Below are 26,130 nucleotides of genomic sequence, written 5' to 3'. Positions count from 1 at the left end.
CACTTGTGTCTCCATACGAGGCCAAAAAAAAAAAAGCCGGCTGCCAACAAACGCAACATTAAATACACTGGTGCTTTTTCACCCTGTCAGTGTTATTAATTTTACATAAGCACTGCACATTTCTGATAAAATGATGTGACAAGTGAAGTTCAATACTGCTGTATTTTTAATATCCTTTTTTTTGTTTACAAGAAAAAATATTTCTGTTGTTTTATTTATTACGACTTCATCGTGGCCCATATATCTTATTAAAAAACAAATATAAAGATAATTATTATTACTTAAAATATAATAAATTACTTTTTTTTTAATGCATACATATAATGGAGGAGTATTCTTTATATTTTAGCACTGTGTGCGACGTGCAGTGACAACTGAAAGCGCGTGGTGCTTGACATGCAATTTTAAATTTTGTACTTGTCTACAATTAAAAGGACAATTATTAACAGATGTGCTGTTTGTTGATGTGCAATTTGTCGCTCTCATTTGGTTCAATATGACATTGTGCTCCAGCAATTCGCTCAATGGCTACATTAAATCTGTTAATACTGTGCTCTTCAACCCTCAAAATTATTTCCAGAAGGCCACTTTGCCTTTGAGGGGCCATCAAACAAGATTTAAGGTGGACATTTTATCACAACCTGCCTACCACCGTGACCGCTGCAGAATGAGAGAGGCTTTACGAGAAAAAGGTGAAAGAAAGTCCAGGGACAAATCGGAATGATTATGAAGCTTTAATACTCGTCGTTTTAATTTTCTCAATCCTGAAAAAGCAATTTGTTATACTGAGAAAAATTAGTACTTGCACAGAATAGGAAACAATACACATTTTAAATAAACTTCAAATTGGCAACGCCAAAGGTTGCAAAGTAGTTTTAGCAATATCTTTTTTATAAAAACAAAAACATAAAACATAAATAAATTAAATTAATTCTGTGCAATGCATTTGGAATGAAATACATTTCTCAGCACCTTGCTTTTTATTCTGACTCGGCATAAACACGTTGCCCTTTACACACAAAAGGCACAAAAGTGGGTATTAGTGATTGAGGACCTGCAATAGCAATCATCAGGAAAGCTTAGAAAAGGCTCGGAGCACTCATTTCCTGCTCTTTCAACCACATATTCCAGATCTACACAGGGGTGTGTTAACAAAACAACACCCCACAGTATTTAGTAAACAACCCCTTTCCACTAAATGCCCAGCATGGGCTACTTAATAGGTGCTTTCCTATTACCTTCTTCCTTCTCTCGAGCTCTCTTCCACCCCTCCATCTTCCTCCCTAACAGTTGAGTGAGGCTCGATCAATTAGCTGTCTGTGTCTTTCACCATTTTCAATCTCCTCTCTGAGAGAAGAGGATGAGAGCTAGACACATCCATACGGAAGGCATCAGTCCTTGGGCAAACAATGCCACCATCACCGCCGACCACTCCTGCTTATAAACACTGCTGCTACACATGCATGAAGCACTGCAGCCAGGCAGAGAGACCCTGATCTCTCTCTGTGTAAAGCAAATACACAGTGTAAACAGTCCCAAATCAGCCTGCTCATTATCTGTTAATTGGATAAATACGGTTATTGTGTGAATGAATGGGTGCAGCAGGCAGTCAAACACACTGTCATGTTTGTCTACATAGAGCGGAGGCTCACTAGGCGATCCTAACCTCTCTATTTCCTCTCTTTCATCAGCACACACCTTTTCTAAACTCCAAAAAAGGGCAGGCGTTTGAAAATGGCAAGAATTAGAAGATGAAAAAGAAAAAGATTTCAGAAAGATGAAATGCGCTTCACACGGACACACACACACACACACACACACCATACAATAATTCCTCGACTTGAGATGTAAGCCTGTGATCATACGCAGAACATTAAACCAGAACATTCTTCAATTAGAGGGGCTAGTGATTACAGTGGGTGAGTCATCTTCGCTACACGTGAAACACTGGCGAGCAGAGACGCAGCACGGCCGAGAAGCGGGGTCTGTTGTCGTGTTTAGAGGCTGTGAGCCTCTCAGGTCTTGCAACATTCCTCGCTTCAGCAGATGGCATTAGATGTCAACTGCTTTGACTGTGCTCATTTTGTTTGTTCCGCCAGTAACAAAAAAAAAGGAACTACGACAGTCCAGCATCTTTCCCACACTTCAACAAAATGTAGTGTGTTAAGGAAGAAAAAAAAAGAGGCTCCCATATTTCAAATGTGAATTTTGATGTATTTACGGTCTTTGTATTATTTTGAATGCCACTAAAGACATTGGGCTTTTTTTTAAAAAAAAAATCAAATATATTTTTACTCAAAGGTCAAAAAATTAACTTAGGCCAAAAAAAAAGATTTTTTTAATGACTATAAAAAAAAATACATCTGTTTTACACTTGTAATTTACATCAATAAATTATTATTTTTTTAGCCATATGTGACTGGAAACTTGTAAAACTCAGTCGGACTGTATGTAGTATAAAAACAGAGCTTAGTGTATGATTTTGTGTAATTTTTAAATTTTATATTAGCTGGATTTACTAACGTGAAATATAATTAAATACTTTTGCTATCTATCTTTATCATTAATAAACTGCAGCTACCGCGTGAAATTTAAAGCCTTCCTTTTGAGTTTGTTTACCATTATTTTTGTAAGATGCACTCAAGTATTACATTTCTTAAATTGCAAAAATAAGGGTTGCCATAGGTGCTGTTTTAAAAGATAATGTCAGTCATAATTGTCACTCTTTCTGCTGACATTAATGCTTTAATTGAGTATTATATGCTTGCTTAAACACTGACAGAAATGTATGAAATAAGACCAACTTTCACACACACTATAAGACTCAAGAAATACTGATCATGTCAAGACAGTTAGTAAACCAGAATGTCAAATAATTATCGCACAGAAATTAAAGTCATACTCACTAAAATTATGGTTGAATCACTGTGTGTTTATCCCTTCTTATATCTTCCTTAAAAAAAATCTTCTTGAGAAAGATCGTTCAGTCCAGCAGAGCGGGTGGCAAACTTTCTAAAACACGTCTCAGCTGTCCGTAGAACCTGTAGCACAATAAATGTAAACTACAAAACTACTTTTTTCTTTTTCATTTTAGGTGTTGGAACCCATTGAGCCCCACGCGGTATCTCAGGAGACTCAGTCCCATTGAGAAAGAGAGTTGTCCGATTACTGCTTCAGGCAGTGACTAGTGAGTGTCTGAGGAAGAGGGAAAAAAAGAGAGAGAGTGAGCGAGCGCAAGGGAGAGGGAGGGAGGGGAGGAAAAAAAGGCAGTGAATGAGGGAAGGAGAGGGAGGCTGCTGCCGTTTGAAAAAGCAGAAAAGTTGCTCGGTGCTCTCACAGGAAGACTTTGGGTCTGGAGGAGGCACGGGGGAGTTGTGCCTCACACCAGCTTCCCATATGTCATTAACTCAAAGCTTTAAGCAATAGAGTCCTCTCCAGATTGTATCAGTGGAGACTAAGACAATGAAAAGGCTGATCTCTCCACTGCCCTGTCTGTCCACTGCTCTGCTCACACACCCTCAGGGCTCACACTTTTCTTCTCCCCCCTTTCTCTGTTGTTTTTGTTATGCTCTTTTTTTTCCACCATAAACCACATTTTTTTCTTTCTCCTGTGAGCCTTGGGTCATTGCTGGATTTCTTTCTGTCACAGAAGGACTTCAGAGAGTAAACAAGGGGCTAGGTCATTAGCTAAGGTGATGGGAAGCCAGAGGTTTTAAAAGCGGCTAAGAAACTCGGCTCTGTTCATCTCCACAGCACTCTAGTGGAAGTCCTCCGTCAACACATACACACGGCATCTGTGTGCAAGGTAATGACTGCCTTCTGTCTGCTCCAGGTTATTATTTCAACTGCGCAAAGCAGCAACACAAGGCCACGCTGCTACTGATGAGCTTGAACTGGTGATTTATTCAGGCTGGTGATGAGGCGTGTACAGATTTTGCTTCAATGTGTCATGACATTTTTTTTTTCAAGAATATCAAGTCTGTGTAAATAATGGCTGAGATATCAATGAACCGTTTAAAATATGTTTAATTTCCACAAAATAAAACTGTGGGTTAAATACCAACTGTAGTACTGACAAATGATTACCAAGAAAGAGGAAACCATACATTTACTATGGTAAAGAGGTGGTGAGAGAAAAAGAACACCCACGGCCAGAAGAATAGCGTGCTGTGTTAGTGGCTGGGCTTTTTGTGTGCTACTTGAATATCTTGTTAACTCCCAGTCAGTTGGTGATGATAAGAAATTAAATAATGTCACACATGTCACCGAAAAAGCACGTTCAAATCTTTATGATTATGATAGTATTTATTTAATATTAATGAAAATGAGTTAATCAGTTTGCACCTGATCAGCTGTAGTGTTCAAGGCCCGTACTGAAAGCAGGTCGCCACCAACCGGCCTCTGTGTAGCAGTAGTCAACGAGGAGCTGACAGAAATAGATCCGGGCTGCACTACTCCTGATTTAAACACAGTGCAGTAATAATGTGGACGTGCCTGAAATGCAAGCGCTGCCTGCCTTTCCAAACCCTCAGCCCACAGGTAAATCCACAGGATCACATTGCAATATCAGATCATGAAATATATTGCACATTGAACAGATTCTTAATAGCTAAATTGACTAATAGATGCTTGGGGGCTCTCAAGTAACTAGTTCTAATAGCAGACGGGTACACATGCCAGTTAAGATACTACATTCATTCAGTGACTCTCCGTTTTAAGTGGCCGTGTAAAATTAGATTGAGATGTAATTTTGCAAGTGAGTTATTTTCAAATTGTACAGTATAATTATCCAGAGTTGTTTATGTCTCATTGAGTAAACTCAGATTTTCCTCTTACACTCTTGCATGCATCCTGCATCTGAATGTTGTGAATCGAAGTTTCAATCAATCTAGCAGTTTTACTGCTAAACTACTATGTTCATGTCACGGAGTATTAAATTTAAGGTCTATAAATGAAAATTATCTTACGGAAAATAGCAGATTAAACTTCGAATTGAATTGTCAATATTATGAGTTTGAAAACTGAAGTTTTGCACACAATCAAAAAGAGCAACGATATACTATCGCAGTTAGGGGGACTCAACATATTCAAAGTAAAAAAAAAACTTGCAGATTAGAGCAATAAAATAATCGTTTGTGGAACTGTAAAAACTAAGAGTGCCTCTACATCTGCCAGATGGAAGCTTAACAAAAGATGCACTGATACTGTTCGACTGACATCAGCGCTAAAACAGCACTTGCCAAAAACTATATCAAGTAAGAAATTTGAGAAGAGAGCTAAGATTAAATGCGAAGCCGTTCTTTATTAAGGATTATCTTGATGGGACTCGATGGTCTTCATGAGGGGCTGCAGGGATGCCTAACTGCAATTTAGAGTGAGGAGAGATCTGCACTGTCCTCCACTGCCAATAGGTTACCCACTCAGCTTCTTGCACACATGGAAAAAGAGACTTCAATTCCAACTGGCTGATGCAGTTTTTCAGATAAAGAATTAAGAGTTAACATAGATCTAACTCAAGTAATTGTGGCAATTTTTTTACTCTGTTGTTCCACAAAGGAGAACATCTCAGTAAAGTGAGTTTACCTAACTTGACAAAGAATATATAAACAGTGTGAAGGGAGCAGGAACGGTGTGACAAGGGATCAAGTGGTCCAGATGAAACAAAATGCTAACACCCCGGTGACACAGTTGCAATATTTTCATATGCATCTGCTGCAAACTTGTTTGGGTAGAACTACTAGAGTGTTTGCACAATGTCACACGTTGGAGGATCAAGTTCCTTTTTTGACATACGTCTCAGCAAAGCATTACATTCAAAACCTTCCCCCAAGAAGAGAAATCTGAACTTGGGATAACTTTGGATAAAATAACAGTTTTATATATTTATACAGACATTACCGGGTGAAGTGTTCAGCTTTTAACTATGGAGAAAATGCAAAAAAACCCTTTAACTATACAAACCTCCCACTCCTAACTTTGCCCCTGACCCAAGTGTGACGTGAAGTTTGCCGGATCGCAGTTTGTCAGGGAGCTTGGTAAGTGCTAGTTGCTGGATATTCCTGAGCTGTTCAATGTGTAAACTTTCCTGTTCAAAACAAAGCAACACAGAGCGACATATCCTTGGTAAAGAAAGAGTAGTGTGATGACCAAGGGAAATACAAGATCACTTTCAATACCATTCCACTCCTTCTCTCCTCGAGTGCATGGATTTTCTTCTGAACTCTGTAATAGTAGACTTAAAAGCAACTTTCCTAGCAACAATGACAACTCTAGCACTCGAAGCAAAAACAAAAAGCAAACCAATGTCGTTTTGATGACCAAAAACATGTTAACACATTTCAAAATGTCTTTCTGCATCCAGTATTCAAGCAAACAGAATATAACATTTGCCCATCTAACAGGCTTTCATTAAATCCAAAGAGAATCTTTGATGATGATAAGCTGCCACCACAAAAAAGATTTTGACAGTGCAGACAGATAATTTTGAAATCCCTCAAGGTAAATTAGTAGCAACTCAAGTGCTTTCAAGTGGTGAATGAAAGTTCTTAGTGAAGCCTGAATTCCTTATAAACAAACATCAGGTTGGATTGGCTCGCTGAGGAGCAGCGATAAAAGTAAACACAGCATACCTCGACATGAAAATACACTAGCACTTTTCTCCAGAAAGCAAGGAACAAAGGAAATGGTTAACCTCAGCGGACGTCACAAAGTTAAATGAACAGAGTGACCTTAGTGTTGCAGTCATCTTGATTCCAAATAAAAGACGAGAAACATGTTATGAATTATGAGAAAATGCCATTTAAGAAAACCACACACACACACACATATATATATATATATATATATACATACACACACACACACATATATATACACACACACACACATATATATATATATATATATATATATATATATATATATATATATATATATATATATATATATATATATATATACACACACACACACATATACATATATATATATATATATATATATATATATATATATATATATATATATATACACACACATATACATATACATATATATATATATATATATATATATATATATATATATATATATATATATATATATACACACACATATACTTAACTCAATCTTATTCAGATTTAAGAATTTACAAAAGCAATTACTATATTTTGTAGTTGCCCCGGTGCTTGCTAACTGGCATGTAGTAAAAAACTCTCCATGGACACATTTGTCCATGAATACGCCATAAGAGACAAGTGTAGTTTATGACCAGTGAAGCACACCTGGGGAAAGTCTATAAGGAACCCTGAAAATCCTCAGACAGATACTTTATTGGTCTCCAATGGCCCCAAAAAAGCCAAACAAGCACACTTCAGAGACCTATTACTCAGAATAAGACATTGCTAGGGCTGGAAGTAAGTTATCACTGTGGGCATTACATACATAATATACGTCCTGCTGAAAGATAAAGAAATTTTTAATAGAACATTTGTTCTAATAAGTAAGTGAAATGTGGATTTTTGATTTATCTCTCTGGGAATTTGGCTTAACAATGACTAAACTTTCCTTGCAAATATAGACACACATTTTACAGCTGACATTAACATATCTGAACATGCAAGAAAAAGCTTTACCATACCTAATTGTGTAATTGATGTTGTTTTCATCTTTCGGTGGACATATTTTGCTAAATTAAGTGAAACATTTCATAGATGTCTGTACAAGAAAAAAACTAGATTAAAGAAGAGTATAGTCCAACCTATGAATACTGGGAACTTATGTAATTGCGAACTGATGAGAAAGAACATCAACATGTTCTCCAGCTTTAATGCTCGTGCAACCCAATGGTATGTTATGACAGTATGATCTATAGTTTGCTCTTATCACAATCTCTAAAGCTAAAAACACTGAAATATAAGGCTATAAAATTTTAGAGACATATATTCTAAACTTCTGGTTCTAGTCATGAATGTGATCTATATGTTGCTGTCCATATTAGAAACAAAGTTTGCATTGAATACTGCTCTTGCATGGCTTTAAGGAGAAATTATTAACCATAAAACAGGTACACTTTATCTAAGCTGTTTATACCCTAACAACCCTTCATAATAGCATTGAAATATAATTTTTAAAAAAATGATGAAACGGCTATGTTTGTATTTGTTTCTTTATTGTGCTCATGTTACTCATAAACAGCTCCATTATGAAAGCAGGGAAAAACAATTTCACCCTCTACAGTCGCTTGTCTTTTTTATCGATATAATTTTGCCAAGCCTCAGTAGTCTGAAATCGACTTAAAATAGAAGGCCCTCGTTCGCCATCAGCTTTTACCAAAACCCAAAAAAGTTTCATAATTTAACGTAAAAAAGTTACACAGTGGATAACTGCTTTCAGATGCCTTCCCTGCAAATGCAATAACAATCAGAAAAAGGAATCAAAACATCTTGAAGTGGCACATTTTTGTCATTCAGCAGCAATTTTTTGGCAATGCACACAAATGCACATTTTTACTTGATATAACAAATTGTGGGATCTGCTTATAGCTGTCACATCATTTTAAAATTTGCAATCAAGCACAGAAACAAATCTGAGTGTAAAGAGGGTTCTTCCTCAGTAGCTTTAGCAGATATTAATTTAATTAAAGAATTTCTCTAGCATTCGGGTTTAACTATACAGCCTCACAGCAACACTACTAAATCTAAATTAGCTGCATCCTAAAATACCAATATGTTTGGTAATAAATTCTCACCACCCCTTTAATGGCAGCATTTGTCAGGGTTGCCCCAACTCTCGGACAGACTTCTGACTTGTGCAAACCAGAAATGTGGCACTCCCCGTCTCTTCCCCAGCTGCCCAGGTCAGCAAAGCACTACAGGCCAGGCCACTGATCAACAGGCTTGCAGTGGGTCTGGCCCGCAAGGAGACGGGGGGGGGGGGGGGGGGGGGGGGGGGGGGGGGGGGGGGGGGGGGGGGGGGGGCAGGTCATCAGTGGAACTTATGTTCACCACCAACCAACTCCCAATTGGTTAGAGTGCAAAATGCAGACATTATAGACATAACTGCCGCCTCTCAAACCCACCCCTCCAGGCAAACTCTCTGTCCTCCTCTCTGACTCACTTACCAAACCCCCACTAGTCCAACCACTGTGACATTTGTGAAGCCAGGAGTCCACATAACAAAAACACATTAGGCAAATGTCTGGGGTCAAACGTCTGTTTGAATTGGCCAGATGAAAGACACTTGGATTGGGTCTGTGCCATTCTCCTCAGTGACTAAATACAGTTACAAAAGAGGCACTGCTGTGCAAGCCAGCGGTTTGTCTTACTAACAGAAAATGCTTCCACATTCAAGTTGCAGTGCCATATTTGCCAAATGATGATACAAGAGCACAGATGAGGATTTAAGCCAGGGGCATTATCAATCAGCTATTTGTCCTAAATAAATAAACAGAAATAGCACAGACCGGAAAATAACTTATATTTAACCTACATCCACATTTGTTCTCAAAGAAACAAGTGCATGCAAACATAGCTTGGGTATTTCCAGTGATGAATGAGCACCGCCACTGGACACCAGCTTTCAGTAATTTTTAACTCCTCGACACATTTAACAGCTGGGTTTATCTGCATACTCTGCACTTCGGTCGGCTGATGCGTAGATTATTCATTTATTTTATACAGGAGCAAGAAACACACTGAGCTCCATAATAAGATTTTCAAAATAAGCAATGCATTAATTGTAGTTTCAGACAATGCAGGAGGAGTACTGACTCTTCTACTAATATATCACCTCAAAGTACTTCTAGGTGACTTCTGTGCATGTGTCTGGTACTTGTTGCTGCAGCCATCACGAGTAAGGGAGACAGCCTTTCATTTATTGTTTTTCTTAGAGTACTACTGCTGCACTATCAATATCCAGTAGACAGGAAGGGCTGTCTAAGTTACTTTACATATGAAAAAACAAAGATGGCACCGCCAGGAGAAGCGCTAACAGTTTAAACCAAGAGGAATCAACGAATACATAATTTCCTGAAAAGTCAGTAAAGAGTTGAGATCCAGTTCATTTTCTACAGACACTGTGAACGAAATCATTAAAAGTCAATGATATGCCATGTTTGTTTCCTCTTGATGTGTTCAGAGCAGCAGTGGCCCCTCTAAAAGGTGACTTCCCTTATGAGGAAATGGAATTTGCAATGCACTCCACTCAGAACACTCTCCCTTTGTGCTTGTGAGAAAATATGTTCTCTGTCTCTCTCTCTCTTTTTTTTTTTTGGTATAACTGATTTAAAGAAAAACAATCTCAGAATTTACGCTTTTCTCTGTCAATATGGCTCGTGTTAGTGTGCAGTATTTCTGTGTATTTTAGTATCAACTTAAGTACCGTAACACCGCAATCCTATTGCCAGTCTTTAATTTAAAAAAATACATTGTTGCAGGCAGAAGGTAAGGGTAAAAAGATTTGGTGTCTGCCTGTTTGCCTGTGCCAAGTTTTCTCTTATGCAAATGACTCAGACTGTGAAGTAACAGCTGGATTTAAATGGGAAAGCAACAAACCAGCTACGGCAGACACGTAACCAAAAGAATGGCATTAAAAGTGTGCAGTACCTGGAAATGTATTGCCAGGTCAGATTAACGCAGTGTAAGAGGCTTTAAAGATGGCAGTAGTTGATTGTTAGTTGAATTAATGTATTGAGACTATAACCTACATGAATTCCTATTGATAATTCACCTGGTGTAAACATCCATCTAACAAATATCCTCCCACTCTTATGGGAACTCAAAATAAGTGACCAAGTAGCAGTCTTATTTTTGCATTGCATATATGTAATCTAAATGGCAATGCTACAGATGATGAACTGATTTTAAAAAAAAGGAAATGCTGTCATGGACATAAAAGAAATTTGCAACAACATGCATATAAAGCAAACAACTGTACAATATTCACAGCCACAGCATTAACAGGACTTGTCTACTATTGTTTAGGTCTCCTTCGTGCCATCAAAAGTTCTTTGACCCGTTGCGGACATAAACAAAGGACCTCTGCAATTGTATTGTTGTGTCTGACACAAGGACACTGGCACCAAATCTTTTGGGTACTGTGAGCTGCAGTGGGAGAAAAGTGGAGGTGGGGGGGCCCTTGGTGGATCGTGCTTGTTCCAAAACAATGTTTGAACAGAACGGGATCAGTAGAGTTTGAAGCTTCAGCTCTCGTTTGTACTCCTTGAGTTGTCTTTGAACAGATATGCTGGGCGTACTGTAGCACAGAGGGAGCCTGCTGCCATTGGAGGTGCGTGCTGGTCTGCACAAATGTCTGGGACAGTACATTTTGTGGCTGATCTGTGTAAATGTCTCTGTGAGTTGAAACAAAACTAAGAAAAATGGTGGTACACTCCTCTAACAAGTGATATTATAGTGTTTTTTGTATGCTGTGTGTAAAGGCAGTGAAAGAGACAAGAGTAAAACTGGAGTTCAGCTTGCTACAGCTGCCAAATACCTTCAGGGAGATCTCTTCTTGAACTCTGTACATGGCACCTTTGAAAAATAATATACCTTTTAAAAGCTGTGAATCAGAGATAAATTATTATACTTTAATAATGAGGAATCCCTGATAAACCTTTTGATAGTCAAACATCACAAGGGGAAAGTATGATGAACTGCTAGTAACCTCTGATGATGAACACATGATTCATCAATACCAGCAGATCTGCGTGTCTTTGCTAACAAAGCCACAACAAAGAAATTCTGGCCGACCGGGACTTTGCCTCTGACTCCAAAATAAACACTATTTGTTATAAGGAGCAGACAGAGGGAAAACTGGGATGAGAGTGTTAAGCCTTCTTCCTCTCAACTTTGTGACTCAGTTGTTGAAGCCCCAGGTGTTTTTTTGTTCTTAAACACATGTCAACTCTCAGACTATCAACACCAACATAAACTTTGCCTAAAATAAATAAATGAATAAAACTGTTAGCAATACTTTCTCTGCCTACTACTACCAACTAAACAGACATATAAATAGCTCAGCAGCCTACCATGGAAACAAACAACCGCAAAGGCTCGGATCAGTTACAGGAGTAGCAACTTTTTATAGGTCACAAAACTTCCAGTTGCCTAGGAAACAATGTGGAAGAACAGTGTGCTATTGGTTGCAGAACTGGTAATACTGGTCGGGGCAATTAGAAGGCCTATTTTGTTGAAGAAGGAGTATCAGAAGGCTGACTTTGAGTAATTGAAGGCTTTGGTCATTCAATGGGCATGGACTGTTCTGTTAAAGCCGCACCTGGGCTAAGACAATTTGAACAACTCACAATGGGAAGAAATGCCTGTTTATTCTGGTGCGAGCTGGTGCAAGTATCTGGTGGAAGTTTGTCTAAAGATGGGAGAATGGTTTAACAAAAAGCAACTTTCTGAATATTGATTTAAATTGTTCATGCTGTAGCCAAGAGGCAAACTGTGGATCTGCTTTGGGAAAATTTCAACCCGAAATACTGAGTGTCAAACTTTTATCTATAGTTACGTCTAGAAGTTCATTGTAGTTTAGATAAACTGAGGGCAACAAAACCTTTAAAATGTAGGTATTTTTGACACAAAGTTGGTTAACACTATCTTTCTCTTGCATCTTCAAAAGGCATGAACTCTGGACCATTTCAGGAGAATCTAATCTACACATCATCCAAATTTGCACTTTCTCACATGTTGCAAACAATGGAAGATATCCCTCGTTATTTGCATTCTTCCCAATGAAATTACTCCATGTGGTTTAGGTTGTATCTGGGCAGACATGGACAGTTTCCTGAAGTACTTACTCTACAAGATTTGGACATTAGCATTTTGACATACAGCTCTGTGATTCTAGAAAGATTTGGGGCTGCAGTGCATGTATAAATACAGCTCTAGATTCACAGCTGTGGCTCTCAGAGGAGCCTGGCCCATCCATTGCATGATGACTATGCAATTTACAAAATTACAAGCTGGCTGAAACCCTGCCCTAAAGAAGCCCCAGACTCTGCCTGAATTATTTATTAACTATTGATGAAGGCTGATAAATGCACCCCGCTCACCGTCCCAATGACATTCTTGTCTCCTGCCTTGAGCCACTTCTGGCACTTTGTCTGCCTGTATGTTCCCGTGATACAAAACGGTATCAAAAATGTGGATTTTGTTCATTTATAACACAAAAAGGCAGCTGTTTTCAGCAATGTATCATCTTACAGCTCTCAACTGTGCTGCTATCTCTGCAGCCGGGGGACCCAAATAAGTACATTACCAAGGCAGCTAATTACAGTTTCACACAGTGCGACAGTCGACAATCTTCCCCTATTCTGTTGGCCAGACACCAAAGCGTTCTAATGTGCTCACACAAGGGGAATCAACATGCCAATCTGATGGAGATATACAAACATCAACAGAGAACTACCGGCATAATTTTGATTACTTCCTTGCCTTAGGTATTAATATAAAATCCATCAAGCTTTGAGAAACAGAGGAAAACATTACTGTATATTTGAGGAAAGGAAAAGTGTTACTTTCTTTTTCACAGTGTGGATAAATCTTTCAAAACACGTACAAATGCATGCAGAGACACTTGTACAATACTTAATACTACAGAAGAATTTTAGGGATATTAATTGACCAATAAATATGAACATTATCAAATGACATTTGAGCACTTGAGCAGCCCCTTTGACTGACCTCTGGGACTGGCTGTCCACATCTCCACCACCAATATCTCTAGCAGCTGCAGAGCACTTAATAAATTGCACCTTTAACAAAAGGAAAAGGTGATGAATTGAAAAATGTTTAGCCCTTTCATGCATTATTAATGCAGCCTCTCCCTCAAATCGGCCGCTGATAAATAATTAAAATTAATCTCCTTATGGGAGTTTTCATTATAGGATAATTTAATTAAATGAAAGCCCAAGGACCTCTGAGGGCCCTGAGCCACTAGGGCCCCATGCCCTACTCCTCTAATGGGTCGAGGACAGGAGATTGTCCTGGTAATGCACGGGAGCCCATACATTATTTAATAGATCCCACTAAGTAAGGACAGATCAATGATAACTTGTCATCTCATCAATGTGTTGAAAGCATTCCAGAGGCCACTGCAGAACAAATCCCAAAACTGAAAGAAAAGAATATCCGTGCACACACATAGAAAGTAAAACAGTTGCAAACACATACACATTAATAGCAGCTACGGATATTCTCTAGTTGTGTCTGTGCATTTTACTGATGTGGTGGATCAAGGACGACGAGGTAAGATTGCTTCGGTACAAAAAGTTGAAAGGTGCAAGATATACACCTGATACAAACAATATCAGCATCAAATGGGAGCCTTTAAAGACGGTCTTGGTAAACAAGAGAAAAGACTACTGCAGAGGAAGAGGGGCCCATGCTTGTCTCGACTTCTGGAGCACAGGCATCTAATTATTATACTGCACTGATCACAAAACATTATCAATGATGACGTACTCATCTAGCTCACACCACAAACAGCAATCCCACAACCAGTAAAGCAAATAGTACCTTTAATTTTAAATACAATATACTGCATAAACATGTATGGTAGAGTCACATTCATGTTTATCCGATAGGGCTTGACTTGTCTGTGATTAAGGATACCATTTGAAGTCATGGTGGAAAATCAACATAAATCTAGGATAGAAATAGCAACTCTTAAAAAGTACAGCTTGGTTTCTAATTATGCAGAGATCACATTGGGCACTGAAAAAGCTAAAGAAACCATACAGAGTCACTCAGAGTTTATTGAAACCTGAAGTTTTAGTAAGGAGTGGTGAAAATATGATTTTATTTTGCTTTTGCCAAAGCCAGGGCAGAGTGTCTTCCTAGCAAATAAACTGAAATTCCTTCTGGTTTAATAATAATTATGGAATATGTAATATTGGCAAAACTTGTTTCAACCCCCCCTGGTATGTCCACTACATGCACACGTTTCTGCTAGTACAAGTTTTGTTGTAGTTTAAAAATGGTAAAATTCAAATTTCAAGATGGACCAAATGACTCCAAGTGCCAGATTTGACCCAGGGGGCAGATTCAATGATTAATACTGTAATACTTTAAAATAGGACTTACACAAATTAAATGAATGCAATTACTATGCTTAAAGCTTAGCGGGAAGTGCATGTATATGCACGCCATGTCTGGATTTAAAAGAGGAAATCTTTAACATAAATATTAGCATTTTGTGAAAACAACTGAGTAATTAGTTTAGGGGATAATAAGCTGGGGTAGGCACACAATGAAAGAAAGCATTCTGGCTTTAAAATGAATAAAAATTGATTGTGTCCCAATAAAAAACGAATTGCCAGAGTGTTAACTGGATTCCCCATAAACGTCTGTAGCAGTCCCTGGCCGCTTTATTGTGTGCTAATGCAATAGAGAACACTTAGCAATAAATGCTCCTCTCTGATGAGCTCACAGAGGCTTTCCAAGATGGCCTGATGAAATTGTAAAAATTAGATTTGAGCTAGCTGCTAATGACTCCTAAAACAAAGGAAACTCTCCAAATGGAATTAGCCTGCCCTCTTCTTCTCTAAATACATCATATGTAAATTACTGTCATTTGGAGAAATATGCTTGCCTGGAAGGTAAAGCCTTCATTAGAGATCTCAGTAGGTTTGGGACTCGAACAAGAACTCCTCTAGGACATTTAAAAAGTTTGAGTACTGAAAGAAGGTAAAGGTATTGTTCACTCATGGTAGCAAATCAGAATAATGACCAAAGAACTTATTTTTGATTATTTTAGTCAGAGATGAGGACACAGTTATCTGCTCTGAGAAACAAACACAGCATATCTAAGTTTTCATTTATATAATCCTCATTTGCATATGGATTACTGTTAGTGAATTACTTCAATAATGCAGAACCACCAATGAAGTGTCTGCTCAGGTTATTCATTACAGTTTATTAAATAAATGGCTCCATGGTGGCAATGTCAGCTATTAGCTACATGTTTATTTTAAGATTTTTTCATTTGCCATCATGCAAGATTGTTTTCTTAATCATAATAAAGTTAATCCAATATTCAGTCTGACTTGCAGCAAGGACGTTGTTTCCTACTACTATTAATATCCAGATGATTGCAAAGTGGTCTTAAAGGTCTGTACAAGGAAGGCATAAATTTGCTTTTTAATATCAGAGTTATCTCATGCTTGAAGCTAACATGAAAATTAATTAAACAAACAATTAGCAAATGAATGAATCATCACTTTGCAGTCATTTGGGCATTAATGAGGTTATGCTTGAAAATATTTATTAATGAGCCTGTGAAAACCTGGACAAAAACAAAATTGTTTTTATTATTTCCCTGATCAAAAAGGTTTACAAACTGGTTACAATAGGCAACTCTGGAAAATTTCATAAGGAAAAACAGGGTATTTAGGAGTTACACAGCAGTGTTGTCTTTAATATGCTTAATCATCCATAAAACAGTATTTTTATACATGAGTGGTCATAGAGCTTGGTGTTGCATACACAACTGTACTGATGGGCAATAGTCAGTCGTGCAGCTCGGTTCTAAAATATTTACACAACTCAACCCAACAGTTATTTGCCTTTCTAACGAACGCAGCACTTTACCACTCAGCAACCATTCACACTGCTCTATACTGTTTGTACAAGACAACTTTGCAGGAATTACTTAACAATTAAACAGGATAGGTAGTGTTTGCCTGAGCTGGTCAATAGTTTCCTAATATAAACAGAGGGCTTTTGGACATTACTGTTGTGTGTTCATACAAGGAAAGTAATTCACTTATCAGGGCGTTGTTCTCATTTAACCCTTGTTGAATCACCTGACTTTGTTGGTAGACTTGGTTTTAGATAAAACCTCCAATTATCAGACCTCACAATGTGTCCTGAAATAAAATGTTTACATGTAACACCATGGAGTTACATGTAAACATGCATATTAATAATAAAATAAACATTAAGGATTACTACACATCTGCATGGAAAGTACTAGCTGATTTCTAACTATGTTTTCTATTAATTTGATTGTGACTAAAAACAAGACATCTGTTTCTCTTTGTATTACTGTTTGCTGGACACATGTCTGTGGAACACTGAAGTTTGAGGCTCTTCTGGGGGAAACATATGGAGCAACAGCCAGACTGCAGCTGTGGGGTATTTCCACCGTCCATAAGTGCCTACCTATTAATGGGCTTACAGAAACTCAAAATAATAACTTAGATCTGTCAGACTGTTAAAATCTCTCTAGTGCACTCATTTTGTATCAAACCAAAAGCAGGCATGCAGATAGCAACAAAGCCAAAGGGTACAATACGCTCTAATGTCCCAAAATATTCACTCCACAAGATCCTAGACTAACACCCAAGAAGCCAGTGTAACGGATAACCATCACGTAAAAATAAAAGTTTGCCAACCTTGCATCCGAAAATAAATAAACACTACCAAATTAAATTATCTAAATCCTCTATTTAATAAAAAATAAATAAATAAAAATGAAAAACAGAACATAAAAATTCCAACCGGTGATAAATGTCATAACTAAAAACATTGCCAGTGAACACAGTTCAGTCCAAGTTAAAACTGTGTGAGGCAAATGAAAAAAGAAACGCAGAACTAAAATCAAGAAACGTTGCTGCATTCTGTGGGTCTGAGCTTCTTTAAGATGGACTGAGACAAAACAAACAGGGAACATCTGTTTTGTAATAAATGCAAAGTAACTGTGATAATATGGCAGTGCTTAGTGCACGTGGGTAACCACATATCAGTGAAGGCACCATTAAAGCAATAAAGAGTGGTTTAGTGTCAACCAGGGAATGTTTTTTGCAAGACCTTGCGCATTTTAGCAAGACACTGCCAAACCCATTCAATACATATTAAATTTGCATGGTTCCATTGTAAAATTGTCTGGGTTAAGTCTAAATTGACATGCCTGAAGATTAGACGTGTAATCCAGAGAAAACATCAGGCAGATGATGAAATAAAAAACTACAAAAAATGATCCTTTGAAATGTAAAGCAGCTGGAATCCTGTATGAAGGAAGAAAGGCTATAGCTTTCAAAACTACAGCAACTACAGCTCCTGAACACATAGATGTAGTTAATAGACAATGCTGAGAGAAGCAGCAATGCAAAACAATGTTAAACATGCCTCTTTTCCAAGTTTTTCTGAAATGCAGGCCCAGCAACCCACCTGTCGAGCTCAGGGAGATGTGTTTTATTCTGTTTTATTTTATTCTTTCTCTCTCTCTTGCACCCACTATGTCTGCATAAAAGTGGCGAGGGCTGCACCTAAATGCACTGTTTTGCTACAACAGCACATTTATTTAAAAAAAAACTCAGTTTCAGTATATGACACATAGCCTTTATTCTATTAATTACATATACTAGAGTTTAAATGATTCGCAAATCATTACATTATGATTTTAGACACCATTGACTTACAATATGTGCTGAAATTCATATCTTATCAATCATATCAATGTTCTTTAAGGAGCGGATTACAGTAATTGAAAGTCCATACTGTGACAGAAATAACTGTTCTCACACAGGGGCTAGACCCACTGGTGCCTTTTGCTGTCTGTTGGCAAGAACTAAATATATTTTCTGCATTCTGAATGGCATTCCACTCTAACGCATATGTGCCAGTAGTTAACAGTGGATGAGAATAAATAGCTTTCTTAGCCAAGCTTTGAGACATGTAAAAGATGGGTGTTAATGTCTGACATGTACGCAAATTATCTGTAGCGATATTTAATATCTTTAAGCATATAAGCAGTTGCAAAGAAGTATTTTGTATCAATATCTTTGCATTCATATATATTTCCATTAATAACAAGACAGATACACTAAAACTTATAGAAAATGACAGCGTAATAACCCTTCTGGCAGCGTATCAGGGCCTAATTTCTAGGGATCATAACAGTAAGCCAGAATTATGTCACCCGGACCACCTGTTCCCTGAAAACGTCACTGGTTTTAAGTAGTTCCGGCATGCATCCAAAATGTGAACTTCTGAACCACAGTGCTTACTTCTCATTTGTGCAGAAGCAGGAGGCAGCAGTGTGTAGCAACAGGCACTCTAATTTCGTGGCAGTAGAGGGAAGGTTTACATAAGAGACGTGCTGTTCTGTGGCTGTCACTCAACCTGCGTCTGAATGGCAAACACTAGAATGAAGCCGATGCTGTTTCATGTCACCTGAAGGCTAATAAGAGATTAAACATCAGCAGCCAAAATGCTAATTATTGCTCAGTAGCCCTGCAACATATCCAACAAACCCATACCTTTGGAAATGTTCCATTAAAAGTATCAATTATTATTATAAGACTATTCAGGATATTTTTTTATTTACAAAGAGAGCATGCACATTAAAAAGTATATCTGATGCTTACTTGCATGATGAATGCTTTAAATATCAATATTAAAGAAGATTACAGAAATAAGACTTTTCTCTGCTTGGAGAAAAGGCAAAATGTTCTGAGTTGCACTGCAAGCGAAGCATGAACAGACTGTATATTTCTTTTGGACTGGGGTTCTAAAATAGCTGTGCAAGCATTTGTGGACCACACACAGCTGCTGGTGCTGGGGTTCTGCTCACATCATTGGAGTTTATGCCAATTAGCTGTTAAGACTATTTGCAGGGTGTTGGTCATAAATGAAAATAGATGGTCCATCCTTCAAAGCTACTCACCAACCACTGTGCTTGGTATGACTGGCAATAAACATGTACATGTATTTATAAAGGTTTAAAAGATATAAATAAAAATAGAGGCAAATCACTTACAGTTTTTTTTAAAGCAGCTAAGTTTTTTTTATTACTACTTTATTCCTGCTGTGAAAATACAACACAAAATACTACAAAAATACAATTATGAGGGTTTTATGAAACACCTAAAATATAAGAGGGGCCATGGGGGAACTGGACTGTTAAGTGAAATGGCCTTACTGAGGAAACCAGCCCAGCAGTGGACACTTACAGGGAGCAGAGCCATCATACTGTGTTGGCCTTGATGAAATCCCCCCGCACTAAGGCCAGGATGCTGACAGTAGAGCTCAACGTAGTCGAAGTTTTTCCAAGGCTGAACAGCCTAGTCATTACCTCTACAAAAGGTTGATAAACGACAGATAAGGTGCCACACAGAGTGCATCTCAGCACTGTGGAATACAGCAAGTCATTCAGTTTGTGGACAAACAGCACAGACACTGGCAAGCAGGCAGAAGAGGGCACTGTTTTCAACACTGTTACATAGAGTACACAGAGTACAGTACAATGATAAAGGCATCACTGAACAAATTCACCTAGAGGACAAATTGTTTTTTAAATTTATATTATTTTTTCCAAAATTCACATCTTTCTGCAGTGTTAAATTTGATGCATTGAAACATGCTTTTCTTATCAAGGCAGCCACTGTCTGTCCTGTGACCAGAAAGAAAAGTAGCCCTGTACACGCTCCATTTGCTCCACGTGTTAAGGTGTCTATTATGTGTGAAACAAGCTATTTTTCTTTAGCTGTGCCTTTTTGACTCTGATGACATAATGCTGTGGGGAGAGCTGGTACTCGGGAAACGCTCCGCTCCTACTTTTATACACCTATTTAAAAACAGCAGCCTTTCACACCAAGTTCAGCAGGAAGAAGCAGTAAAATTAAATGGGAAAGGCCTACAGTATTTCATAATTAATAGGCAGCAGTGAGAGGAGAACAGTCCACGTTGACGTAAAAAGATCAACAACGTATAAAAGTGATCATTCATTCTCCAGAAAATCACAGACAAAAAAACCCCAGTGCCCTATGTTGTTCCTTTAAAAAAAGAAACCAAAATCATAACAAATTTGAAATACGTGCCAAGCTTTTTAAAATCTTTGATTGCTTTACTTTATTTGGCAGTCCTACAGAGCCTCTACTTTCCTTGCCTATATGATCTAATTTGTTACTGAGGTGGTCCCCAGCTCGTACCTGGTCACCACCTGCAAGCAGTACTGTAAATTACTTGGTGGGCTTAATTGCCCATGTCCGCTGTGTTACTATAAACTACTAGCACTGTGCTAACTCTATTGTCAGGTACTTAATCAAGGCCACCAGATTTATTTCCATGCACTAACTCTGGGGACAACTGCAAGCAGGTTTGAGTAATTGGATTTTTTATTTTTTATTTTTTTTGTATCTAAAATTAACCACCTATTCTTAGCGAGAACTGGAGTTCGGAAATGATAACAATAATGATATCAACCAAAACCATATGAGGCCTTGCCTTTCATACTGGGAGCTGCATTATGCACAATAGAGCCAGATGTTGCTCGCACTGACCTTACCTGGGGGGGTATGGTGCCATTATGCCAATCACACACTGCAGCACTTTAAGTCACAGACCTAAGTTGGACTGGAGAAACTCAATTATTCAGGTTCTTACCTCACACATACAAAGCAGTAGCAATGGGTATTGAGTTTAGCTTAGTTCTTCCAGCATTCACTTAAGGCAGCAAAGTACAAGAAAGAAATGAATAACCACGCATGAACTTGGACACATTTCCAAGTAAAACTGCTGTTTTTACTAAAATCCTTTGACAAACTATTTCAGTAAAAAGCTAGCAAGACAGGCAGATATTGATTCAACAAAGATACTTTTTTCTCTCTTCCTGTGAACACAAACAAATAACTGTTACAACATTAAAATATACACATACAGATTTAATTAGGCCAGTTGACTAATACGGGTTACATTACACTTCAAGAAGTTAGAAAGTGACTCCAGCGCATATGGGAAAGAACAAAAAACCCCAAAACACAAACAAAAAACGCTTTCAACATAAAGTAAAATAAATTAAATGCTAACAATTTCATTAGGATGTGCTATATGAATTACATACATTTAGCCTCTAAAAAAATTTATATGTTTTCCCATTTCAGTTTCTTTCATTAAGTGACTGCACATAGTAGTGTGTAATATAACTCCTTTTAGTCAGTGCAGTAGACGAAGCAGCGGAGGGCGAGAGAAGAGTGAGCACTGGGCAAGCAGAGGGGATGTGGTCTATGTAGGGATGTCAGAAGCATAATGGGGAGCTGAGTCATAGGTTATAAAAAGCTGTCATTAGGGATTTCTGTCCTCAGCAGCTCATCACACAGGACCTGTGAATTATTTATTACTCTGGAAACTCAAGTGCCCCTTTACTCCACGCCGCTTGGTTTACTGCACTTCCCTTTTCTTGGGCTTGTTAAACAAAAGCATACCATTTAGGTGCTGTTATTAAAGTCTTTAATAGGATAGAGTATAAAAACAGAAATTAATTTTATTAATGTGACTATTTTGCTGATTTTATATAATGGATATAATAAATTACTGCCAGTGCATGCTCTTAATGAGAACATTTATTTACAATTAAAGTGTTTGGATTATTAGGATGTGCCCTGTATTTGTTCTGCCCTCGGTCCAAATGACCACCTAATTAGCACTAATGCAATGCATTAATAAGGGTCATTGTTATTAGATCTGTTTTGTTTTTTTTTTAATAAATCACAGAACAATCCCACCAGCAAAAAGTCTGTAGTCTTGAAAAGGAATGGAACGAATGGAAACATGACAACCAGGCATCTCACATTAAGTTACATTTTCTTTTTTTTAATATATGTCAAACTTTTTAAGCCATGAAGTAACATACACCATCGGCAGCATAGTCCAGAAATGACTTTTTTTTAAAAAGAAGGCAAATCTACTGCCCCGCTAAATCAGTCTCACTTAATTTTTTCCCCTTGGTTTTTGATAGCAAAGTCAATGCAAATCAGCTCAGGCATTTTTCCTCACTTTGTTTTGTTCTTGGTATATGAAAATGGTTAAAAATCCCATGGGTCAGTGAAAATGATCCCTCCACTCCAGTCGCCTGCTCTAAGTCAGCCAAAACATTCCAGACTTCAAAAGACGGCTTTGCCTACCAGGGCCATTTCAGTGTCCCAACCTCCACGGCCCAGGAGGACTTGGTTATTTGGATAAATTAATTTCTGGAGTCTGCCTGAGTTGCAAAAACAACCTCCCGCCTGACAGCAAATTAGTCTAACAGAAAAAAATAGAAAATATATAAAGTTAAAGAGAACACCCACTTTTTTTTATTTTTTTTGCGTGTTTACTGACAGCTCTGTTGCACTCATGCTTTTACATGTTTCTGGAAATTTTTAATAAAAGAACAAAAAATATTGTTGAAGATATCTGTAAACCTATCTGCTGGCAGGTGAAGAGTTTCAACAGTCAGCATCAGCACAGAGGCTGTAAAGCATACTGTGTACAGTACACAGCTGACAGGCTGTATACCATAAAACAGACTCATGTAAAACTTTAACAACTGTCAGTGGTATTGAAAAAAAATGATATAAAACTGAAATCTGCCGAAGCCTCAAACATTTGTAAAAGAGAATAATATAAACCTGAGAGCACAGACTGTGAAAATGGGGGAGGAAAACTGTTACGGAGGAAAAATTATGCAAACAGATGAAGACAATCCAGAATTAATGGTCCGCAACATTTTCAGGCACTCAAAGAGCTGTCCAAGGACACCATGGGGGAGACTGCATGGCCCCAGTAATAGGAGGAGCATGTAACTTCAAAAGTAAGGAGAACAGACTGGAGAACTTTCCTCTGAAGTCAAGTCTTAAAGAAAACGTGAAGCATATGTACAGTACAGTAGGGAATCTAGTACATGTGTGAATGAAAATTGTTCTCCTCATTGCTGCAGACATGATACATTGCAGTATTTCTACTGCACAGCCACACTTTAAAAAAGTGATGGATTTCTGAACTCAGATCTTTGGGTTGCAGCTGTTCCACCTCAGGCCACTGAGGATACACACACACACACACACACACACACACACAACAGAAAAGAAAAGAAATTGGGTCAAAACAAAACAAGATATTCCACAATTTCAATAAATGTGTCCATAAAATACGGTATTCAGAGGATGTGAGATCACCCTATGAAATATAAAAAGCTATAAAAAGTATTGACCACAAGTCACAATAAATATGTCATTTACAATGTTGTGGATTTTGACCATGTTCCAGACCCCTGTTATAATAGATGATATTTCTGAAGGGCAGTCCACGGAAAGGAACATTAAACTGTGGCTTTGTCAAATGACGTAATCAGAATGAGAAGACTATTTCAGAATAATCTTATAACAATGAATCAATTAATCAAAAGGAATGGCAGCTATTTTGATAACAGGTTGATTGTTTTAATTATTTAGGATATTTTGAAGCAAAAACTACCAAATGCTACTTCTTTTTTATTATTTCATATGTGAGGATTTGCTGCTTTTCTTCAACTAAATATTGAGTGTTTAACTGTGTATTGGTTCAAACATTTTTACCACATCGTAAATGATGTTAATGCTGTTTAACAATGTTTAATGTTTAACCATAAAAATAAAATAAAACCAAGTTTGGAAATAAATGGATGCTCATGTCTGTGCACTGAAGGCTAAAATACAACAAAACATCTAAAATTCAGGATACTGGTGAAGAAATTCAGCTTGATTATGAACATCAAGAGCCTGCACGCATGACACTGACTGGTGGGAATCAGGGAACCACCGCTTTGACATAACCTACACTTCTGTCTTGCTGATGTGATTCAGCCATACATCACAAAAACTCTGAAGCAGAAGAAAATGAAGACAAACTGTATCATACAGGAATGGGCAAAACAGAGGGGGAACACAATCTTTCCAAGGACTTTTGGTCTGAGGGAAGAACACCATGCATACTTGAGCCAATCCAACATACACTAAGTGAGGAGAAAATGTCCATTTTTAACCTGTTATCCATCACTGTCAAATGCGGTGCACAGTTAAAAAAAAAGGGGGAAATAATTAAGCAGAAAAATGACTGCAGTCTGGGGCAGAATGGATGAGAGCGAAACTCAGGTACAGCTCCTGTCAACTTGAGCAAATGATATTTTGACAAATGTTTCTTGCACAACTGGTACGTAGATCACTGCATTTCTGGGTGTAAAAACACGTTTTTATATATGTTATTGAGGTGAGTCAACACATGTAATGAATCACAGTGTAGTGCAGGGGCAGGCATAGGTCTTCTTTATTGCAAAATGTGCTTTGGTGCTGCTTTTTTTATCAATTCAATTAAAAAAGTTCTAAAGTGTTCATACTCTTTGACGCATTGTCAATTTTACAGAAGGATAAACCGCTTGAAATAAAATAAATTTAAAGAAAACTTCAAAACACTGAATTGCAATTAAAATGTTTACAATGACGTAAGTAAAATAAACAAACCGATTCACAGTCACCCTAAAAGAAAAAGCCGCAGTTTGGGGAGCTTTAATTTCTCACTGAGCACTGATCCTTCCGCAGCTTAGACTAGCGCTGTGATTCAGAGGACTGTGAGGCTGCCCCGCTGAAAGTAACCCCGCTGTCCCCGCCCATTCTGGAAATGGTTCAATATCACGCTGTCAAATTCGCCACACAAGTCAAACAAATACTGAACAACTGCGCAGAAATGGCCAACAGAACAAAGACAAAAGGCGAAACGAGTGGTTTGACTGCTGCCTACCTTGCTGTTATGTACCGCCGCTGTCACCACATGCTACAAGTATCCATGTCCATAAAGATTAACGCCAGAGTCGGCTGGCCCGTCAACTTTTTTTTCTTTCTTTTGCTGGCTGGAAAGTAGGGAGGGGGTTTCAATCACGTAAAAATGCTTATCATTGTCCGTCATTAAAGCTAAACGTTTTCATGGCAGCGGAGTCGGAAGGTTTCAGTGAATTGGCAAGATATCCGCATGCGTCTGTGCGCGAGCGCTGCTCGCTGGTATCAAATGTGGCAGGCACGAGGAAAGCTTACCCAGGGTATAATTCACTTCACTTTTGGCTTCAACAAGAGGCTGTTACTTGTCGGTGTCATATAATTTAATATATATATTTTTAACCGCAGTTATTATCAGTAAGATTAGCCCACACCACCATTTTGGTGTCATAGCATAGTTTTATAATTAGTCAGAAAAGAAAATCATTCAATTGCCTTTTGAAAAAAAATACACTTTTTTAAATGACATTTGCTCTGGTGAGTCATAATATGATTATTTGTAGTTACAGTAATCCTTATGTCTCGCAATTTTTGGATATGAATTAGAGCGCCACCTACGG

General features: G+C 37.9%; 1 protein-coding gene across 3 annotated transcripts in view; it reads right to left on the bottom strand.

Annotated features, from left to right (window-relative positions):
* The window catches only part of eya1 (EYA transcriptional coactivator and phosphatase 1), a 62,906-nt gene extending 37,052 nt beyond the window's left edge, over positions 1 to 25,854 (bottom strand). The window contains exon 1 of one of the 3 annotated variants that reach the window (XM_085172734.1): positions 25,539 to 25,854. The gene's annotated coding sequence lies outside the window, so the exon portion shown is untranslated. Of the gene's footprint in view, positions 1 to 2,906; positions 6,810 to 25,538 lie in introns of those variants that run through there. The other 2 variants (XM_085172733.1, XM_085172738.1) reach the window with 2 other exon arrangements.
* Between the last annotated feature and the right edge of the window lie 276 nt (positions 25,855 to 26,130).

Source organism: Neolamprologus multifasciatus, chromosome 9, assembly GCF_963576455.1.
Source record: "Neolamprologus multifasciatus chromosome 9, fNeoMul1.2, whole genome shotgun sequence".
NCBI classification, from domain to species: domain Eukaryota; kingdom Metazoa; phylum Chordata; class Actinopteri; order Cichliformes; family Cichlidae; genus Neolamprologus; species Neolamprologus multifasciatus.
Note: the sequence above shows the minus strand (reverse complement) of the source record. Positions and strands in the feature narration are given on the sequence as shown.